General features: G+C 36.5%; 1 protein-coding gene and 1 long non-coding RNA gene across 14 annotated transcripts in view; one reads left to right on the forward strand and one right to left on the reverse strand.

Moving 5' to 3' along the window:
• The window catches only part of whd (carnitine O-palmitoyltransferase whd), a 70,167-nt gene that overhangs the window by 39,048 nt on the left and 8,836 nt on the right, over window positions 1-22,283 (reverse strand). The window lies entirely within an intron of this gene.
• Window positions 12,555-22,206, forward strand: LOC141406807 (uncharacterized). Of its 2 annotated transcripts, XR_012413510.1 has the most exons (5): window positions 12,555-13,229; window positions 16,946-18,169; window positions 18,229-18,473; window positions 18,533-18,703; window positions 18,765-19,388. It is a non-coding gene; the product is annotated as an uncharacterized lncRNA (long non-coding RNA). The 2 variants fall into 2 exon arrangements; XR_012413509.1 differs by having other exon boundaries at window positions 18,533-22,206.

Genomic DNA, 22,283 nt, shown 5'->3' on the forward strand with positions numbered 1-22,283 from the left:
TCGATAGAAGGCAACAAATAAACATTTTAAAATATAAACAAATAAAGGATTTTTTGCTTAGTGTGGTTAAAGTTAGATGCGGACCAGCTTGGACGCCACTTGGACTCATCAGTTCTCTTAGTTCTTTGTATTGAAAACATATTTAAGAATATGTATAGGGGTAAAATTTACCACAACGTCAAATAGAATGTACGGCAATTTCACCTCCCAAGTTAAAGGTTAAGTTTCTTTTCCATTCTATTATCTAACCTCACAAGAAATCCAGGACCTAGTGGCTTCAAAATTTTACCAAAATTATTACTTACTTAGTTGGCCCATTACAGAACATTTGTTCCATAGACCGAACTAAGAAAAGATCTCCATTCCTCTCTGTTTTTCGCTTGACTTTTTGGAATACCGCGCCTTTCCATTTCTTCATCCACTTGTTTGCTCCATCGAAGCTTAGGCCTGCGTGCACCGCCATGTGGCATGTATTCATACGCCTTTTTAGCGGGTTCATCATCGCTCATTCTCATGATATGGCCTAGCCAACGCAATCGTTGCATCTCGTTACGTTTAACTATATTCATGTCTTTGTATAGCTGATATAGCTCGTGGTTCATACGACGTCGATATTCACCGTCAACGCAAATCGGCCCGTAGATCTTTCGAAGAATTTTCCTCTCAAACACACCAAGCACTGCCTTATCTGCTTGCGCAAGTACCAATGCTTCGGAGCCATACATTAGCACGGGTAGTATCAGCGTTTTGTATAGTGTTATTTTTGTTTGACGAGATGTGGCTTTGTTTCTAAATTGCTTACTTAGACTTAGCATCTGTTGGCCAATACAATTCTACCTCAAAATTGTAGGTACCAACTTTCACAGTTGGTCCGAGCTCTATGGACGCTTTGCGCGTCGACACCATCAATTTGGTCTTTTCGCCGTTTACCGCCAGACCCACTTTCGCAGATTCTGCTTCGATCGTCCCATGATGTCTATGTCATCAGCATAGGCAAGTAACATGTGGCTATTGGTGTAAATTGTGCCATTTCTTTTGACATTTGAATCTCGTATTACCTTTTCCAGCAAAATGTTGAATAGGTGACACGAAAGGCTGTCTCCTTGTCTGAAACCTCTTTTGGTACAAAATTCTTCTGAGAGGTTCTTTCCAATTTTAACTGAGGACCTAGTATCAGTTAAAGCCATTTTACAAAGTCGGATGAGCTTTGCGGGGATACCAAATTCAGACATTGCGTGGAATACCTTTGATCGGAGGGGACTGTCGAATGCTGCTTTATGATCGACAAAAAGGTGAAATATGTCGATCTGCATCTCTTGGGTCTTCTCTAGGATTTGCAGCAGGGTAAATATCTGGTCAATGGTGGACTTGCCAGGTCTAAAGCCACATTGGTATGGTCCAATTATTTCGTTGACCATTGGCTTTAGTCGTTCGCACAATATCCCTGACACTATCTTATAGGCAATTGGGAGAAGACTTATGCCCCTATAGTTTGAGCATACTGTCTTATCTCCTTTCTTGTGGACGGGACATAGGATGCTCAGGTTCCAGTCGTCGGGTACGCGTTCTTCCTGCCAGATGGTGCTAACTAGCTGATGCATACACCTTATCAGCGCGTCGCCTCCGGTTTTAAACAGCTCGGCTGGTAAGCAATCGGCTCCTGCTGCTTTATTATTCTTCAGCCGGTTGATTGCTGTTTTCACCTCATCTTGGCCGGGCGGTATACATTCTATACCATCTTCTGGGATTGGATCTGTGGTATCATCGTCTTCGCTACTATTGGATACCAGCAGATTGGAGAAATGTTCCTTCCATATCCTGAGCACGCTATCTGTATCTGTTACCAGATTACCTTGTTGGTCTCTACAGGGGGATGTGCCTGTACCAAAGCCATCTGTTTGATGTTTCACTCTTTGGTAGAATTTTCGGACTTCATTCTGTCTCCTGTACATCTCGATTTTTCACATTCCCGCTTTTCCATTTCTCTCTTTTTCTTTCGGAAAGGCCGTTTCTCCTCTCTCCTTTTCTCCCTGTATCTCTCTCGTGCGCTACGCGTTGCTACCAGGGATGCCAGATAAGTTTGGTCGAAAATCGGCACTTTTCGGGTGCCGAAATCGGCAAAATCGGCAAAAATTTTTCAAAATCGGCAAAAAATCGGCAAATTAAAAAACATTTATTTCAGTTCCAATTATCGCTTTATTTAATAAGCATAAGTTTAAAAAATAACATTTTAAGTACAACAAAACAATTAACAATTCATAAAACAAGGCAACAATTCAAAATATGTATGAATATAAATGGTTTTACCATATACATATCGACAATAGTATGCTAAGTCTAAAAATGAGTTTTGCAGGAGAAGCTCTCAAAGTTTGGAAATTTCTTTGACCTTCAGTACTATGCTAAGTAAATATTTGTTTATAACTTCTGTTCGGATTGTCCGATTATTACCAAAATTTGACAGAATTTAAGTTAAAGGACGTTAAATACGTTAAATATAAAAATGTAAAGAACTTGAAAACATGCTAAGTCGACTTAGCATACTATTGTTTGGAGGCGTCGATATGAAGTATATATTTATAAGTACATGAGATCAATATATTTTCAATTTAGTCAAGCTAAACAAAACTAATACAAATATTATCTTAAAAGGTTAACTAATAAGGTGAAATGTTGGTTTACAATAAAATTCAATTTCATTCATAAATGCTCTGTTCCAGAACCTGCAAGAAGCTACTACTTTTTACTACGATAACATTTTTTCCTTTATGTTATCGAAAAAAATAGTAAAAAATAGTAGACTCTTGCAGTAGTGGAACAGACCAAAATATTTGAATTAAAGTTTCGTAACATATCATTTTTAATGACAACATCATAACAGTTGGACTTATTTAATTTTAAGTAGTTTTTTATTTTAAGTAGTGTTTAAGAGAATTCCTTCCATCGACTCCCTAGCTAATCGATTTCGACACTTGTTATACCCTCAGCCTTTAGGCTATGAAGGGTATATACACTTTCATACGGGCAAAATGTGCCTCATCGAAATAATGGTTTTAGACCCCAAGTATGTTTGGACGAAATGTATTTCAGACAATTTGGAGTCGATTGAGCAATGTCCGTCCGTCTGTCTGTCTGGCTGGCTGGCTGGAGCGCACGATAACTCTCGAAGGGATGAACCGATTCGGTTCAAATTTTGGCTTTCGTAATATTTTGTCCAAACTTAGTTTAAGTTCGAAGATGAGCTATATCGGTTGTACTCCTTCCGGTACCTCCCCCACAAAAGTTCGAAAATGTTCGGAAAATTTGTACGCACGATAACTCTTGAAGGGTGTAACCGATTTGGTCCATACTTTGCCCATCGTGGAGCGTGTACCAGACTTAGATCAGGTTTTAATATGGACTCAATCGGTCCACTCCGTCGGGTACCTCCCACAGTTTAGGAACATCTCTCGAATCGCTTTGATTTTTGCTTTAGCAACTTTTATTCACTGCCCTCCATACGACGGTATAAGTTTCATCAGGGGCAAGTCCATACTTCCTGAGAAAATAGCCTGAAAGTTGCAAAAAACCCCTATGACACCGTGTGAGGAGGTTGGAGGGCAAAATAACTCTCGAACAGGTCTGCCGATTCGGTCCAAAGTTGGGCATTTTTGTCAGTTCAAACGCCCAAATTTTTTAAAACTCCCTAAATACATGCGTTTTTTTGGCAAAAAATTGTTTCAATATACACAGGCTGAGGGTATATCTCTGTCGGCAAAGCCGACTGATACTTTTTTACTTGTTTTTATTTAAATTCACTTGGCTAAAAACTCTTTCCACATTTGCTGAAGAATGTGGCAAGACTAAAATATGTTTAATAAATTTGGACAAAATAGGAAATATTGGTTCAGAATTTGCACATATTAATTCACACACTGTTTTCCAAAATTCTAGCAACTCTACGTTTTTATCTTTAAACAAATTTCTGTAATTTAAACGTGAAAGTTCGCGTGATTCTTGCTTTTCGTTCGCATTCGTATTCCTTTATAATGTCAAAATGAATCTTCTGTGCCATTTATTATAAAACTTTGATTTATTGAAGATACTCGTAGGCACTTAAATTTATTTTCAAAATTAAACCGCTTCAAAATCTGATCACAAAGTTCAATTTAAAAGTTTGTGCAGTTTTTAATTATTTCCACTAACCCACTTCTCGACAATTTCGTTTTTTTTTTTAACAATTTCCTTGATGAATATACTGAAGTACACGTTTTGGTAATCAAGAAATATTTTATTATTATTATTAATCAAACTACTCTTGACGATATAGTTGTCTTTGTTATTGTACCAAATTAGTGCTAGCAGGCACAATTTTCATACAAAACGTAAATTTTATGTGAACAAGTTGCCTTAACTAAAAATCGGCATTTTAGGGGTAAAAATCGGCAAATCGGCATTTCTATTTTTTTGGACTAAAAATCGGCAAAATGCCGATAAATCGGCAAATCTGGCATCACTGGTTGCTACTGATGGTAAAGTAGCTCTATATGCCGCATTTTTCTCTTCGGTAGCAGCACGACACTCCTGGTCATACCATGAATTCCTTTGAGGAGGTCTCTGGAATCCAGTATGCATTTTGCGGCTGTTTGCATGGAGTGGGCAATATGTTGCCATTGTGTTGTTATGTTATCGGGACAAGGAGTGCTCGCGTTAAGCAATTGGGCTAGTTGAGTGGAATATGCTGTGGCTATCTGTTGTGTTTGCAGCCTATCGATGGCCAACTTCCGCGTTGAGTCTGTTCGTGCTTTATTTGCAACGTTTAGACGGGTACGTACCTTTGCTGCAACAAGGTAGTGGTCCGAATCAATGTTTGCGCCTCGGAACGATCGTACATCCAACACGCTGGATGAATGTCTTCCATCTATTATAACATGATCAATTTGATTACTTGTTCTTTGATCTGGAGACAGCCAGGTGCCCTTATGAATATCGAGATGATTAAATCTGGTACTGCTAACTACCATGTTTTTTGCAGCTGCAAAGTCTATCAGCCTCATACCATTGTCAGATGTTTGACTGTGGAGACTGAATTTCACGACTGTTGGGCCAAAGATATTCTCCTTTCCAATTTTGGCATTAAAATCGCCTAGAATGATTTTAATGTCATGGGCAGTGCAACGGTCATATGTTTCTTCTAAGCGCTCGTAAAATATATCTTTGGTCTGTTCGTCATTTTCTTCGGTGGGAGCATGAGCACAAATAAAGCTGATGTTGAAGAATTTACCTTTTATTCGAATTGCAGCAAGTCTTTCACTCACTGGGGTGAAGCTGGATACCAGATGTTTTAGTCTCCGACTAACTACGAATCCGCAACCAAACTCATGCTTTACGTCGTGGCAGCTATAATACAGTGCGTCACCTTTAAGTGTTGTTGTGAAGCCTTTCCCAATCCATCGTATTTCCTGTTGGCAGTAATATCGGCCTTGTACTTTTCAAGTACGTCTGCCAATGCGAAGACTGCACCTTCTCTATAAAGAGTGCGAACATTCCAGGTGCAGATTCGCAGATCATGGTCCTTAAAACGTTTGCGGGGTTCGTCAACTTTAGAGGGGCTTGTTTTTCTTTTCTTTCGTTTTTTCATAGTAGGATTTTTTTTCTAGGGGAGGGTTGGGTGAACGCGCGGCACATGTTAGCTCACTACCTTTAAAGGGTGTTAAAGGCAGTTCCCCAGGTGACACCACGGTGAGGTCAGTGTCCACTTGAGATGAAAGAGGGACCAAGATAAATCCTGGGCTTTGCCATGTTAAAGCCGGTCAAGACCGTTGCTTGGTATCATTCATCCCCTACGTCACCCTTACCAAAATTATATATTTATTTATATTTTCTTTAATAATTCTCTCCGTTCTATAATCTAACCTCTCACAAAATTTCAGCTCTCCGATAATAAATTTGACCTTTAGGATGGCTTCAACTTTTTACCAAAATTACACCTATATTAATTTATATAATGTTCTTAGTAATTAGAAAGGCCGAAAATATGTTGACATAAAAACATAACACATAAATATCCCGTTATCATAAATATGAATGTGGTTAAATAACAATCAAAACTGCAATTAATGAAAGTAGCCGTTAAAGAACAAAGAAAGCTATCGTCTTCCGACTAAAATCTACTCGAAACTTCGTACAGAAATAGCGCTCATATCAACAGGATATAACATAATTAACATTATCGCAAAATATACTAAACATATCGTGGTTATTAAACAAATATAATCACAATAACAAATGAGAAATGAGGCTTGCATAACAAAAGTTTGTGGCAATAAATTGATCTCCAAAAACAGGTCTCTACGCCCCTGTTGGGATGGTAACACTTCTTCTTCTATGACAGGAAAGCTATGTACATATATGGCCCCGTTATGTGGTGTGTCAGTAACTCCTTTCCTTAAACATTAGTCATTACGTGCAATTTGCAACTGGCATATCATCTTTTATTATTGTTTCAATAAAATACGTAGAAAAAGACACGTAATTTTTTCGATTGCAGCTCATTTTACAATAAATGGATGAATTAAAACAGAAAACAAAGACACAGATGTCAAAGAAATTGAAATTATTTTATTTAACAATTTCTGGTTAGAGATAAGAATGGCCGCCAACCCAACCCACCGCACATCATCATCATCGTTGATTAATCGGTAACCTGCCCGACTATGACGCAAAGTACTGATTATATGAATTTGCATTAGAATTGGCAAAATTATCTATATTAATAAAAGAGTAGAGTGACTGATTCACTGACTGACTGATTGATTCATCAACGCCCAGACGAAACGGCTGAAGCTAGAATCATGAAATTTTGGGTGGGGGTCACTCTTGGTCCGAAGGTGACAGATAAGGCTTGGTTTTTGGAAATTCGTACTAGAACGGTACGAAAAGTACCAAAAGGTACTAAATATGGTACCATTAGTATTAGCCAAACGCGAAGAGCTAGAATTCTGAAATTTGGAATGAGGGTCGCTGATGAAAAGACAGAAAGGTATACCAAAGGGTTTTTGGAAATTCGGACTATAAGTGTACGAAAAGTACTAAAAGTTACCAAATTTAGTACCATTTGGTATTATGTGAACGGATAGAGCTATAATCTTGAAATTTGGAATAAAAATCAAGGTTTAGAAGATGTGTTGATACAAGGCGGTGGTTTTGGAAATGTGTACTCTTGTGTGCGAAAAGTACTAAATGGTACTAAATTTGGTACAATTTGCATTTGGGCGAACCGGTAGAGCTAGAACTCTGAAATTTGGAATGAGGGTCACTGATGGAAAGATAAAAAGGTGTACCAAAGGGTTTTTGGAAATTCGGACTACAAGTCTACGAAAAGTACTAAAACGTACTAAATTTAGTACTATTTCGTATTATGGGAAAGAATAGAGGTAAAATCTTCAAATTTGGAATGTAAATCAAGGTCTGGAAGATGTGTTGATATATGGTTGTGGGAATGTGCATTCATGTGTACGAATAGTACTAAATGGTACTAAATTTGGTACACTTTGAATTTGGCGAACCGATACGGTTAGAATTCTGAAATTTGGAATTTCTATTACTGTTGGAGTGTAGGTGTGAGATATGGAAGTAGTTTTCGAAATTCGTACATATGAGTACGAAAAGTACTAAATAGTACCAACTAAGGTACATTTTGAACAGATGGAGCTGGAATCCTGCAATTTAGAATTAGGATTACTGTAGGAGTGTAGTATAAAGGTATTTTGGAACTTCGTACTTTTGGGTACGAAAAGTACTAAATGGTACCAAATTTGGTACAATTTGGAATAGAGTGATCGGATAAAGGTGGAATCTTGAGATTTGGAATTAAGATTACTATTGGAGTGAATGATTGAGGTAGTTTTGAAAATTTATGGTTATGGGTACGAAAAGTACTAAATGGTATCAAACCTGGTACAATTTGGATATGAGTGATCGGATAGAGTTGGAATAGTGAAATTTGGAACTAAGATTATTGTTGGACTGTAGCATTGTGAAAGTTTAAGAAATTCGTACTTTTGGGTACGAAAAGTACTAAATGGTACTAACCTTGGTACAACTTGGATTTGGCGTAACGGATACAGCTGGAATCCTAAGATTTGGAATTAAGAGTACTGTTGAGTTGTAGGATTGAGGTAGTTTTGAAAATTTTTGGTTATGGGTACGAAAAGTACTGGACGGTACTAAATCTGGTACAATTTGGACTTGGGTGAACAGATAAAGCAGGATATCTATATATATAAAAGAGTAGTGAGGTGAGTGACTGACTGACTGACTGATTCATCAACGCCCAGACGAAACGGCTGAAGCTAGAAACTTGAAATTTTTAGTGTGGGTTGCTGTTGGTGTGTAGGGGTGAGATAAGGCTGGATTTTTCGAAATTCGAACTGGAAGGGTACGAAAAGTACCAAAAGGTACTAAATATGGTACCCTTTGTATAACGCAAACGCGTAGAGTTAGAACTCTGAAATTTGGAATGAGGGTAACTGATGGAGAGCTAGAAAGATGTACCAAAGGGTTTTTGGAAATTCGAACTATAAGTGTACGAAAAGTACTAAAGGGTACTAAATTTAGTACAATTTGGATTTGGGTGAACGGATAGAGCTGGATTCCTGAAATTTGGAATGAATATCACTGATGGAGAGTAACAAAGAAAAGTTTTACAAAATTCGAACTATAAGTGCACGAAATGTACCAAATGGTACTAAATTTAGTACAATTTGGATTTTGGTGAACGGACAGAGCTGGAATCCTAAAATTTGGAATGAGGGTCCGTGATGAAGAGTAACAAAAAGGTTTTTGGAAATTCGAACTATAAGTGTACGAAAAGTACTAAAGGGTACTAAATTTAGTACAATTTGGATTTGGGTGTACGGATAGAGCTGGATTCCTGAAATTTGGAATGAATATCACTGATGGAGAGTAACAAAGAAAAGTTTTACAAAATTCGAACTATAAGTGCACGAAAAGTACTAAATGGTACTAAATTTAGTACAATTTGGGTTTGGGTGAACGGATAGAGCTGGAATCCTCAAATTTGGAATGAGAGTCACTGATGAAGAGTAACAAAGAAATGTTTTAGAGGTGGAATCCTCAAATTTGCAATGAGAGTCACTGATGAAGAGCAACGATGAAAGGTTTTTGGAAATTCGAACTATAAGGGTACGAACAGTACTAAATGGTACTAAATATAGTACGATTTGGCTTTCGGTGAACAGATAGATCTGGAATCTTGAAATTTGGAATAAGTATCAATGATGGAGAGTAACAAAGAAAAGTTTTTGAAAATTCGAACTATAAGTGTACGAAAAGTACTAAAGGGTACTAAATTTAGTACAATTTGGATTTGGGTGAACGGACAGAGCTGGAATCCTGAAATTTGGAATGAGGGTCCTTGATGAAGAGTAACAATAAAGGTTTTTGGAAATTCGAGCTATAAGGGTACGAAAAGTACTAAATGGTACTAAATTTAGTACAATTTGGATTTGGGTGAACGGACAGAGCTGGAATCCTAAAATTTGGAATGAGGGTCCTTGATGAAGAGTAACAATAAAGTTTTTTGGAAATGCAAAATATAAGTGCACGAAAAGCACCAAATGGTACTAAATTTAGTACAATTTGGATTTGGGTGAACGGATAGAGGTGGAATCCTGAAATTTGAAATGAGAGTCACTAATGAAGACTAACGATGAAAGGTTTTTGGAAATTCGAACTATAAGGGCACAAAAAGTACTAAATGGTACTAAATTTAGTACGATTTGGGTTTCGGTAAAAAGATAGAGCTGGAATCCTGAAATTTGGAATGAGGGTCCTTGATGAAAAGTAACAATAAAGGTTTTTGGAAATTCGAACTATAAGGATACGAAAAGTTTTAAATGGTACTAAATTTAGTACAATTTGGATTTGGGTGAAAGGATAGAGGTAAATCCTGAAATTTAGAATGAGGGTCACTGATGGAGAGAAACAAAGAAAGGTTTTTGGAAATTCGAACTGTAAGTGCACGAAAAGTACTAAATGGTACTAAATTTAGTACAATTTGGGTTTGGGTGAACGGATAGAACTGGAATCCTGAAATTTGGAATGAGGGTCTCTGATGAAGAGTAACGATGAAAGGTTTTTGGAAATTCGAACTATATGGGCACGAATGGTACTAAATTTAGTACGATTTGGATTTCGGTGAACAGATAAAGCTGTAATGCTGAAATTTTGAATGACTACAACTGATGGAGAATAACAAAGAAACTTTTTTGGAAATTCGAACTATAATTGCACGAAAAGTACCAAATGGTACTAAATTTAGTACAATTTGGATTTGGGTGAACAGATAGAGCTTGAATCCTGAAGTTTGAAATGAGAGTCGTTGATGAAGAGTAACGATGACAGGTTTTTGGAAATTCGAACTTCTAAGGATACGAAAAGTACTAAGTGGCACTAAATTTGGTACGATTTGGATTTCGGATTTGGAATAAGTATCACTGATGAAGAGTAACAATGAAAGCTTTTTGCAAATTCGATCTATTAGGGTACGAAAAGTACTAAATGGTACTAAATTTAGTACAATTTGGGTGAACGGATAGAGCTGGAATCCTGAAATTTGGAAAGAGAGTCACTGAAGAAGAGTAACAATGAAAGGTTTTTGCTAATTCGAACTATAAGGGTACGAAAAGTACTAAATTTGGCGTTCGGTGTAGGAACAAAGCTTGGATTATATAATTTGGACAAAAACTACGAAATGGACAAATATTTGTTATGAAGATCACTCTGAAATTTGTGATAAAGTTCGGAGATTGAAAAATTGTACTGAATATTGTTCTATTGAATTTATGTTAACGCGAATGCGTTTCTAAATAATGTACTCGAATTATATAGTCAAACGTGACGTATCTTTCCAAAAAATGTTGTATGTTAATTTGAAAACGTGGTCCAATGCGACAATTTTGTTAACTATAAAGATTTTACCCCCTGATAATAAAAAGGCCTAAATTGAAATGCACCAAAAAATTACCGTTATATACGGTTGACATACCCGTGCACATTAAGTAAAATTTTTTGTAAAAAAGTTTTTTCTAGCCTTTCTTGCCACAAATTCCGAATTTTGGTTGGAAAATGGATTGAAGTATGAATTTTTTAAATTAAACTTTTATATCCTCTGAGTATTCAAGGTCCAAATTTAAAGAAAATTGGACAATATAGATTTGTTCTATTTTTAAAATACCCTAAGTCGAGGGGTACCGTTATATGGGAATACACGAAAACGTGGATTTTTGTGGCCGTTTTGAATGCCGAAAATTAGGTTCGTATAATTCGGCATTCGTAGAATTTTCGGGTTCTTGGCGAAACCGCTCAAGCTAGAACCTTAAATTGTTGTAAAGGGGTGAAATAAAGTTTAGTGTTTGGAAATTCGTACTGGGAGGGAATGCTGTGTTAGTGAAGGGGTAAAACCAGAAGTCAAGTCTGAAATTTGCAATATGAATCTCTGTTGGTGTATGTCTGTGATATGTGGTCGTACTTTTGGTAATTCGAAATAAAAAATATGGTAGCTGTGTAGGGGTGCAATACGGCAGATTTTTTTTTTTTTTTTTGGAAATTCTAACTACAGTGTGCAGTACTAAAAGGAATTAAATCGATTAAATGTTGGTATTAAAAATATGTTTTAGTACAACAGAATCGCCAGTGTTCACCACTTCCATATTAAATATTGTTCATATATATTTTATTCCATTGCCGCATACGAAGTAGCGGGCATTTGCTAGTATTATAAAAAGATGTCTGGTCAAGATAAGATCAGGCTTAACTGCGAGCATTTATATATTCAATTTTTTTATTAGGTTTAATATTTCAAATGTTGCCAATTTAATATATTAATGGCGTTAAATTACTTAAAAATTTCCATGCATAATACTAACCAATATATGAAGCACTGTTTTCAAAGACTAGTACCTAAGTAATATCTATTCGAAAATACATGTCGATTCAAAATTTTCTTTTATATTTTTAAGATCTAAAATAAATTCGTTGACAAATTTTCAATATTAAATTGGCCGAAATCTCGTTGAATCTACTCTAAAGAGGCTAGACACTGTTGGTGTCTTGCTCGATACTGCTTGTACATTCGAGTTGTTGTTTCCATATGTATATTTCATCCTGCGGATTGATTGTTTTTTGCCTGGCTAAATACTAAATTCATCTAAATTTCGATTCAAAATTTTCTTTTATATTTTTAAGATCTAAAATAAATTCGTTGACAAATTTTCAATATTAAATTGGCCGAAATCTCGTTGAATCTACTCTAAAGAGGCTAGACACTGTTGGTGTCTTGCTCGATACTGCTTGTACATTCGAGTTGTTGTTTCCATATGTATATTTCATCCTGCGGATTGATTGTTTTTTGCCTGGCTAAATACTAAATTCATCTAAATTTCTAGAAGTATCTATTCGCTTTCAAAACGCACCAAAATAGTGAAGTAGGTGGTTATCTGAAATTAAAACTAATTTCATTAAGGCAAAAGCCACGTTTGAAAAATTAATTTTCAGTAGCTCCCCCAACACCACTCAAACCTTTTCAAATTCATTTTTCTTGTTTCAATAATACATTGTTAGATATATCAGAGATTACAGAGGCAGACCAAGCGCAAACTAAAGACCATCTTCTTCTTTCGAAAATAAAACCACAACAAATCCATAGAAAAACTTAAAAAAAAAGAAATAATACAACAACTCATTGACGCTGAATGTCTGCTTGAATAGTTGGCGCTGACACACGGCATCTATATAAAACGAGTCCAAAGTCCAAGCTTTTGTAAATATACAAAGCTATAAAAATAAATTAAAGAAAAAAAAAAAACAACACGTTTAACATACCCCCTTTGCTGTGCAATGAATGACTCTCAGCAATAACAATGAAAAAAATTAAGATGAGAATAATGAAAAGAGAGATCTTTTGAGCCGATTGGTAGATAAATAACAATAGTGAGATGCTCTCTCTCTATCTGCCCGATTTAGTATGGGTATTGACAATATAGCTCTCAATGAAGTAGTCTTGAAGATTGCGGCTGGTGCATTCACCTAAGTGTCTGTCTGATGATAAACAAAAGCACACACTCTCTCAACTTTTTGTTTGGCAAGAAATTGTAAAAACCCGAAATGTTTGCATACCCTCCGCTGTTGTGCTGTTGTATGAAACATACAATGTATAAATAATGTGGGTAAGTGTGTACTGTAATTAATTAAAAAGAGGAAAATCGGTAAATCTGAAAAAAGACACGAAAAAACACAAGAATAACGAAAAAATAATAACTCATTCTCTTTCTCACTCTTCAGCTACAAAGTCATTTGGCATCTATCTCTCATCTATTCCATACTATGTATAGTTTTTGTTGTCATAATCATCAACGATACAAGTCCATGGCTTCATGGTTTAAGTCTGAATCGACCTTAAACCAATTTATTTACATACATACATATAACACTTGCTTACGAATAGAGAAGAGAGCTCAATGAAAACCAGGTTCAGTTATTTAAATACAAAGTAGATTAAAGGTTAAAATTTTGTCTCTCATCTACATTTTTAGCAGAATAGATTGGTATATTAGGGTGATCCTCTAAAATCTGTATAAATGCAATACAGTGGAATTAGTGTTTTAGTGGAAAATAATTATGAATTTTAAAGAATTTTCAGAAGCAACCAAGAACCCTAATAAAATTAACAACAATAAAATGAAATTAAAACAAGTAAGAAAAGTCTATAGTCGGACGGGCCGACCATGGGATACCCTATACCACTATCCCTGGACAATCGCTCTCCACGGAACTTCTTTTCAATGATTGTGAAAATTTAATTATCAAATATCAGAGATGTAATGTGTAATAAAACAACAAACATTGTTCCACAACATCCCATACGAGACAAGGGAGACTTCTCTCATATCAATGAGTGCACCCCGATTCATATTTAGCTCAATGGCATGGGACCTACTGTTTATCGCCGAGTCCGAACGGCGTGTCTGAAGACACCACTTCTGGAGAAGTTTTTCAAGGCTGAAATACTCAGGAATTGTCGCCAACATTACTGAGGGGTATTTTGCCACCGTTGAAAAATGTTTGATGTTGCCTGGCCGGGGAATCGAACCGCCGACCTTCTGCGTGCAAGGCGGGCGTGCATACCATTGCACCACGGTGGCACCGATGTAATGTATAATACTTATGACCAAAACCAAAATGTTATCTAGCATGACAAAGACATTTTTGTGGGAGGAAAGGAAAATTTAGTTCACACAAACTAAAATGTAATGAAACCCACTTATGTAGTACTACTACTTCCGTTGCTTAACCGCTACGTTATTGAAATTTTTACCAATTTCACACAAAAGTTTCAGTCCATTTAACCCGCTAAGTATTATGTGATCTTCACGTTGGTTTGCACGCTTCTTCTTCATCATAAACTCAAACTTTGTTTAAAATTTTGCCGGTTATTATTTTGACCTACAGAGCCGCTACAAAATTGGTTAAAATTTTGTTTTTTGGTCCATTTCATTCCCTGAACATTTCACGATCATCACCAAAAACTAATCATTTCTATTCTGGCCCGAACCCAACCTTCTTCAAAAATTCGTTACAATCGGTCCATAATTGCGGCCTTAAGCTGGTTTACAATTTGTAATGGACGGACACACATCGCTAAATCGCTTTATCTCGTCGAGATATGAATTTTGGCATACCAAATAAGGGGTCTAGGACGAATATTTCGTGGTTCATAAACTTTTGTAGATAAAAATGTGGTTCTCTACACAGAACCCATTATATATTAGGCAGTAGGCCCGTTATCTAGCAAACACTTTATTGTAATTTACATCAGAGGAAAGGTCAGTATTTTTTTCCCATATGTAGGCTACTTTGCGAAATATATATGTATGTCCTCAAGGAATTAAAATATCGACCAAAAATAAAATTTTTATATTTTTCATACAAAAGTAATGGTCCATTTCACCCGCTAAAGAATATCAGACCATCATTCAAAATTGTAGGCATCTTTTTCGACCTATACTCTTACCCGGTGCTAAATTTCGTGACTATTGACGTATAATTGCGACTTCTAGCGAGTTTATTATTACACTACAAACAAATAACGGAATATATTAGGCTGTAACTCTGTTATCTGATCATGCACACCAACATAATTGGCATCAATTGAAAGGTCAAGCGTTCCACTTTCAAGTATATCTCACTTGTCCGGAATGTCACTTCCAGGAATGAAGATAAAAGCTGTATATTAAAAATTTTCACAATTTTCACACAAAAGTTTTGGTCCATTTAACCCTCTAAATATTATCCGATCGCCATCTCAAATTGCAAGCTTCTCCCTTGTGATATACTTTTACCTCATTTAAAATTACGCGTTGATCGGACTATTATTGAGACCTACAGAGCCGCTAGAAAATTGGATAAATATTATGTTTTTGGTCCATTTCACCCGCTAAATATTTCACGATCATCACCAATAAGAATAGGGATCTATTCTGATCTGAACCCGACCTCCATACAAAATTTCGTGACGATCGGTCCATAATTGCGGCCTGGAGCGTGTTTACAATTTATAATGGACAGACGGACGGACGGACAGACACACATCTCAAAATCGCTTTATCTCGTCGAGATATAAAGATTGGTATACCACATTGGGGATCTCCGACGAATATTTCGCGGTGTTACATGAATTTGTACCAAAACAAACTTATAATACCCTTTTCCACATTGTGGTATAGGGTATAAAAATGACAGAACGATAACCATTAAAGGAGAACCGAAACATCAGTTCCAGTTGTGGAATTGCAATAAAGTAACCTGCTGTGATATTAGTTTTAAACTGATGACGTCGCCACACGAACAACGTTTCTTGAAGATATTGGGCGGATGTAACCTTTGCAAGGTGGTTTTATGAAACATAGTGGAAAACAAGACGCCGTTATAAATATTGTAAATCTAATTTATGATGGTCTGGATTCTAACTTTGGTGGATTGGTTATTGTTAATTGTTATCACTCTAATGTCATTGTCACTAAACTGTATATCTTTTTCTGTTATTCTCCTATATCTACCTTGTTTCGCTTTTTTCACTAAATGGGGCCTCGCGTGGAATCCTCCTCCTCCATCCTATTTCAATTGTACAAAAGTGAATTGACGGGGAATTTTAATACATCCGAAACGCTTGTTATAGTATATTGGTTCGTATTGCATAGATATAACCCTTTCTTTAATTCGTCCTGCGTGTAGGGCTTATTATTCTTTTTGTAATGGCACCTTTAACAAAAACATTTCTGTAACCAAGAAAGTGGAAGAAGAAGAAATAATATTTGCTAGTTTAATTATTTATTGATTATTATTAATTTATTTATTTAATAAGTTTGTTCACTGTCATTCAAAACTGATAGTGTTACATTTGTCATTTAAATGTCAATGTCAAGAGTCATTTTATGCAATAATTCACAATTGAACTACATGTTATTTTTTTATTTTAGTTTTAATACGCACGCGTAATGTCGAACAAAATGTCTTAGCTCAATTATTGCAAAACCAGATTTATTCAGAAGAAGAAAGTTATTAATAAAAATATCCTTAGCTGGTAGGAATGCGTACGAAGTGGTCGATGTAGGATGTTTAAGTGCAAATTTTCCGCCGTTTGAACTTGTAGAAAGCTGGTACCCAAACTGTCAGATGGGTTTTGCAGACTGTACCACTGCAAAATTCAGAAGATTTTTCGGCGAAATAAGTGCCAGACAACGAATGTGCACGCTGAATTTTGATGCGTTGTGCGTAGTAGAAGACGGAGTAAAAATCATGCAATATTGCTTTATATTTACAGATACAATTATTACGAATTATCACGTAAAAAGACAAACGTAAAATTTGTTTTTCCATATTACAGGGATATTTGCGAATTGGTCGGTGTTTATCGGCACAACGGAACCCCGCAGGAGATATTCGTCACACGCCCTTAACTACATCTTAGGCATAATTTATACTGCCGGGGCATAATTTATATGCCGGGGCAGACATTCAATATAATGTGTGCGATGCCGAAGAACGGCAGCAACGCTTAGTGCAAACATGTTGCACCGTTTTGCTCACTCAAATTTGTCGTGTAAAAAGTTTCTTAAGAGAGAGCCATTCAGCGAAATTTTTGTTCAAAGAGAATCGAACATTTTGCAACTTTTTTGGTTTACGGGAAAGCCTTTCGGGGAAAATTTTTCAAAATATGTTAAATGTGTAAAAACTTTTTAGTACTGGAACGAAGCTATGGTGGAAAACAAGACGCCGTTATAAATATTGTAAATCTAATTTATGATGGTCTGGATTCAAACTTTGGTGGATTTGCCGCAGTATTTTTGCATCTATCAAAAGTATTCGTTTATTCGCCGTATACTGCAGAAAATCTCTTACATTATGCTGTCTTAGGAAAAAGGAGTTGAAACTATTGGACAGAAAACTGTTTTTGGAGATTGATGGCGTAAAAGGAGAAGTTGGTTTTGTAGAAAATGGAGGTCTATTGGGTCCATTGAATTATATTTGAATTATATTTCTAACCAGAATATTGCCCACATTGCAATGCGTTTAATACCGAAGTAGAGGAATCATCGACTGTGGAAACACAATATACCAATTGGCAACCCTTAACACCAGTCCAGCCGTCCGAGACCTCAACATCCCACTCAGTCCAGCCGTCCGAGACATCAAGATCCCACTCAGACAAGCCGTCCGAGACCTCAACATCCCAATCAGTCAAGCCGTCCGAGACCTCAACATCCCACTCAATCGAGCCAAAGCGGGAAACGCAGGTGGATGGAGAGATAGACTTAGTAGAAGATGAACCGCAGATGGATGGAGGGAGAAGATTAACCAGAAAAAAGAGAAGAAGCAAAGAGAGGAACCGTAAAGAAGCGTGAAAAAAAATAAACAAAAAAACAGCAACAGGGCCAGTGCTAAGAAAACAATACCCGGATAACGCAATGGCAGATGCAGTTATGGCATGCATGCTAAGAAAAATGTATCCGACACAAGCGGCCGCAACCTATGAAGTCCCACTCAGCACTCTTCAGAAAAAAGTTGCTAAGGCTAAGGCGGGAAAGGAGTCATCCATTAATACATTCTTGTAAGAAATGGTAACTTACTTTACTTACTTGTACTTATTGAAATCCGTCTTCTTTGCAGAAAGAAAAAGCCAAAAACCAAACCAAAAAGTGAAAAAAAAACCAAACAAAAAAAAAAACAGCTACGAGACCAGTGCTAAGAAAACAATACCCGGATAAAGCAATGGCAGATGCAGTAATGGCATGCATGCTAAGGCAAATTTATCCGACGAAAGCGGCCGCAGCCTATGAAGTCCCACTCAGCACTCTTCAGAAAAAAGTTGCTAAGGCTAAGGCGGAAAAGGAGTCATCCCTTAATACATTCTTGTAAGAAATGTTAACTTACTTTACTTACTTGTACTTATTGAAATCCGTCTTCTTTGCAGAAAGAAAAAAACCAAACCAAAAACCCAACCAAACCGAACCCTCCAACGATGAATATTCAGCATCCGAAACGTCATCGGAAAACATTGATCATTGTTTTTAATATATACAGACTTGATTTCTTTGTTGGTTGCTTATTATTATTATTTGAAATTTGAATTAATTTTTAATTGGTAAGTTGTAACATTAAGAAGACTAGGGTCAGAATTAACTGTGAGAAACTCAATGATCCAGTGATTAAAAACGAAGTGAAGGATGGCATGAACAAGGAACTAGGAAGGATCGACATGAACGATTTGGAAAACCTCTGGTATAATGTGAAGGGCACAATATGTAAAATTACTGAAAACTCCCTTGGAAACTCCAATAGAAAAAATAATGAGGAATGGATGACTAATTAAATTTTAGAGCTTCGAGCAGAACACAGTAAATTTAAAAACATTGATTACGAGAAGTATTGGGAAATCAACAAAGAAATTCGAATAGCAACTCCTGCTGCCAAAAACACACTGTTAAATAGAAAGTGCCAAGAAATTGAACACCTACAGAATGTGCACGATGATTTTAATCTTCACAAAAAATTTAAAGAAGCGGCCGGAATTTATAGGAAAAATATCCCCACAACGCTTATTGATAACAACAACAAGCCAATTTTTGAAACAGAACAAATAAAGAGCCATTGGAAAAAATATATTGAAGAATTGTTTGCAGATGAAAGCCGATCCAACAACGAAAATGTTAATGTCAATATTGCTGGAAATCCGATAACGGAATCTGAAGTGGAGCAAGCAATTATAACGCTGAAGGACAAAAAATCAACAGGACCTGACCAAATACCTTCCGAAGTGTTGAAGGTAATAGATGGACGCAATATAAATTGAATTGAATAAATAAATAAATAAATATACAAATATTAGTAAAACTCTTTAATAATGTATATGATACAGGCCATTACCCACATGACTGGTTATTATCGACCTTTATAGCAATACCGAAGAAGATGCATGCAAGGAATTGCAGTGAGTACAGACTGATTAGCCTCATGTGCCACATCCTAAAAATTTTTCTAAGAATAATACACACAAGAATATACCCCATATGTGAAAAGGCTATGGGAGAACCACAATTTGGATTCAAAGAGGGCATGGGGACGAGAGAGGCTTTACTCTCCATGCAGATACTGGTGCAGAAGTGCAGAGATGTCCAGAAAGATGTTTTCCTTTGCTTCATAGATTATGAAAAGGCTTTTGCACAGTTCAACACGACAAGCTAATAGATATATTGAAAGATATTGGAGTTGGGGAAAAGGAAATAAGATGCATTAAAAACTTATACTGGAGTCAAACTGCAGAGATTGAGATAAATGGCGAAACTACGGACGAAATTATTATATCAAAAAGAGTAAGACAGGGGTGCATATTGTCTCCTATGCTTTTCAACATCTATTCCCAAAAAATATTTAATGAAGCCGTGGAAAATGAAAGAATAGTGATACAAATACATGGACGAACAATAAATAATATACGATATGCAGATGATACCGTAATAGTAGCTAGCAGTCTACCTGGTTTACAAAGGCTCGTAGATAAACTTACAAGGGTGAGCGAAGCAAATGGCCTAAAGATAAACATTAAAAAAACAAAATACATGGTTGTGAGTAAGAAAAATGACCATTATCACACCACACTAAAAATTAATAATAAAAATATTGAGCGAGTCACTAATTTCACATACCTTGGAGTATTGTTAAATGAAAAATGGGACTCTTCCAAGGAAATCAAACGTCGTATAGAGATGGCCAGAGATGCATTTTTCAAATACAAAACAGTCTTTAAAAATCACGATATAAGCCTCTCAACAAAAGTCAGATTCGTGAAATGCTATATCTGGTCCGTACTACTTTACGCAGTTGAGACATGGACCATCAAAATTGCAGATGAGAAAAAACTTGAATCCTTCGAGATATGGGTCTACCGAAGGATTTTAAAGATACCATGGACTGATCATGTAACAAACCAGGACGTTTTACGCCCCAGCAAAATTTTATGGAAGTGGTTCCATGAGATGCCATGATTTCACTGGATCTTTTGCATTGGTTCAAATGAAGTCGTGAAAGATCCGATCTTTTCATCAGCATTTGAAACCATTCGAAGGAAGTCGTGAAAGATCCGATCGTTTCATCAGCATTTGAACCAATTCAAAGGAAGTCGTGGTAGATCCGATCTTTTCCTTAGCATTTGAACCCATTCCATCGATCCAATAGAGATGAATTTTGTGTTTTTATTTTTACACATGTAGTATATATTCTTTTATTTATCTAAATATGTACGTTTAAAGCAATGTAAGATTTATTATGCTAGGAAGTCCCAATCATTGAGCTAAAAGTAAAGTCGGACTGCAGTCGTTGGTATTAGTCGTGTTCCTTTACATGCCTGAGGTTACCAGTTTTTACCCGCAAAGTGTTTCCTTACTTTTAAAAGCATACAATTTATATGAGAGCAGTTCACCACTTTTACCATTTTTGCAACAATTACCATTTTTAAAAGTAAAGGAACATACCAATTATAAAAGTTTCCTTGCCTGCTCTAGAGAACCCTGCTCAACAAGTCGATTTGTAGATCCCTACAAAACAACAAAAATTTAGAAAACGTTGTAAAATAAAATTCACGAAATAGTAATCTGCAGTTGGAGTCAATGTCGAAATCTGCACTACTCTGATGGGAAGTAAAATCCTTTTGTAAGATGAATCAAAACCTGTTGCGGAGGAAGTAAACTCTGTTGCGTGCAGCGGCGGTGTTTAGACTGCAACAGCTGTGACGGCCGGAAGTCAAGTTTCTCACTTAAATTTACAACCTGTCGCTTGCCAAACACATCGTTCCCGAAGTCTGGAAAATAGGCCAGCTACTGAAGCCCGAAAAGGATGCCAGCAAAGGTGAATCTTACAACCCGATTTCGCTTTTGTCGCCCGTAGCAAGGACCCTTGTGGCTATAGTTCTTCCAGCATCAGAAATAACTTTCCAGTTGCCGACCAATAGCATAGGATCCGTAAGCAGCACAACAACTGCGCTCCATATCCATATTAGCAGAGGACTCACTCAGAGCAAGCCGTGCTCATAATCTAGAAAGAGAAGTGTAACGTTACATGAGAGAACCTCTAGATCAACAAGCCTTTCAACCAGGTTTAAGTAGCATTCACAAGAATGCAGTCGCAGATGCAGTAAACAGTTATCGTGTGAATGCGGTCCTTGGAGAACATCCACCATCTATCGCAGCTGAGAAGCGCCAGCTGTCAGGACAAACCAGAGTAGTTTTGGGTCAATACGCTCGGGATGGTGCAGACGTCAAAATTCCTATAGGGCAAGTACTGATGACACCGTGGAAAACATCTGCCCAGCATACAGCACACTGCTCCTTTTCAATTGCCCTACCAATCCTGCTAAGAAACTTAAGTTTGCAGCTTTGTGGTTACAAACCATATAAATAACGAAATAGCCACATTCTTACGACTGATAGACCCAGAGTCAGATTAAGCAGAAAAATGATAATACAAACATATTAACTACTGTTACAACAACGAGAACAAACTGCAATTATAGATGTAAACTTTATGATGATAAATAAATTATTGTTATTTCATTAATTCCTTTGAATTAATAAAATAAAAAAATGAAAATCATTTTTCAATACAGCATTTTCCATGCCAAAGGGTTGGTGAAAATTACATGCCATAGATTAGTGAAAATGCTATTCTTG

The sequence above is a fragment of the Musca autumnalis genome, unplaced genomic scaffold, assembly GCF_047663935.1.
Source record: "Musca autumnalis isolate F117 unplaced genomic scaffold, ASM4766393v1 scaffold_5, whole genome shotgun sequence".
In the NCBI taxonomy this organism is placed as follows: domain Eukaryota; kingdom Metazoa; phylum Arthropoda; class Insecta; order Diptera; family Muscidae; genus Musca; species Musca autumnalis.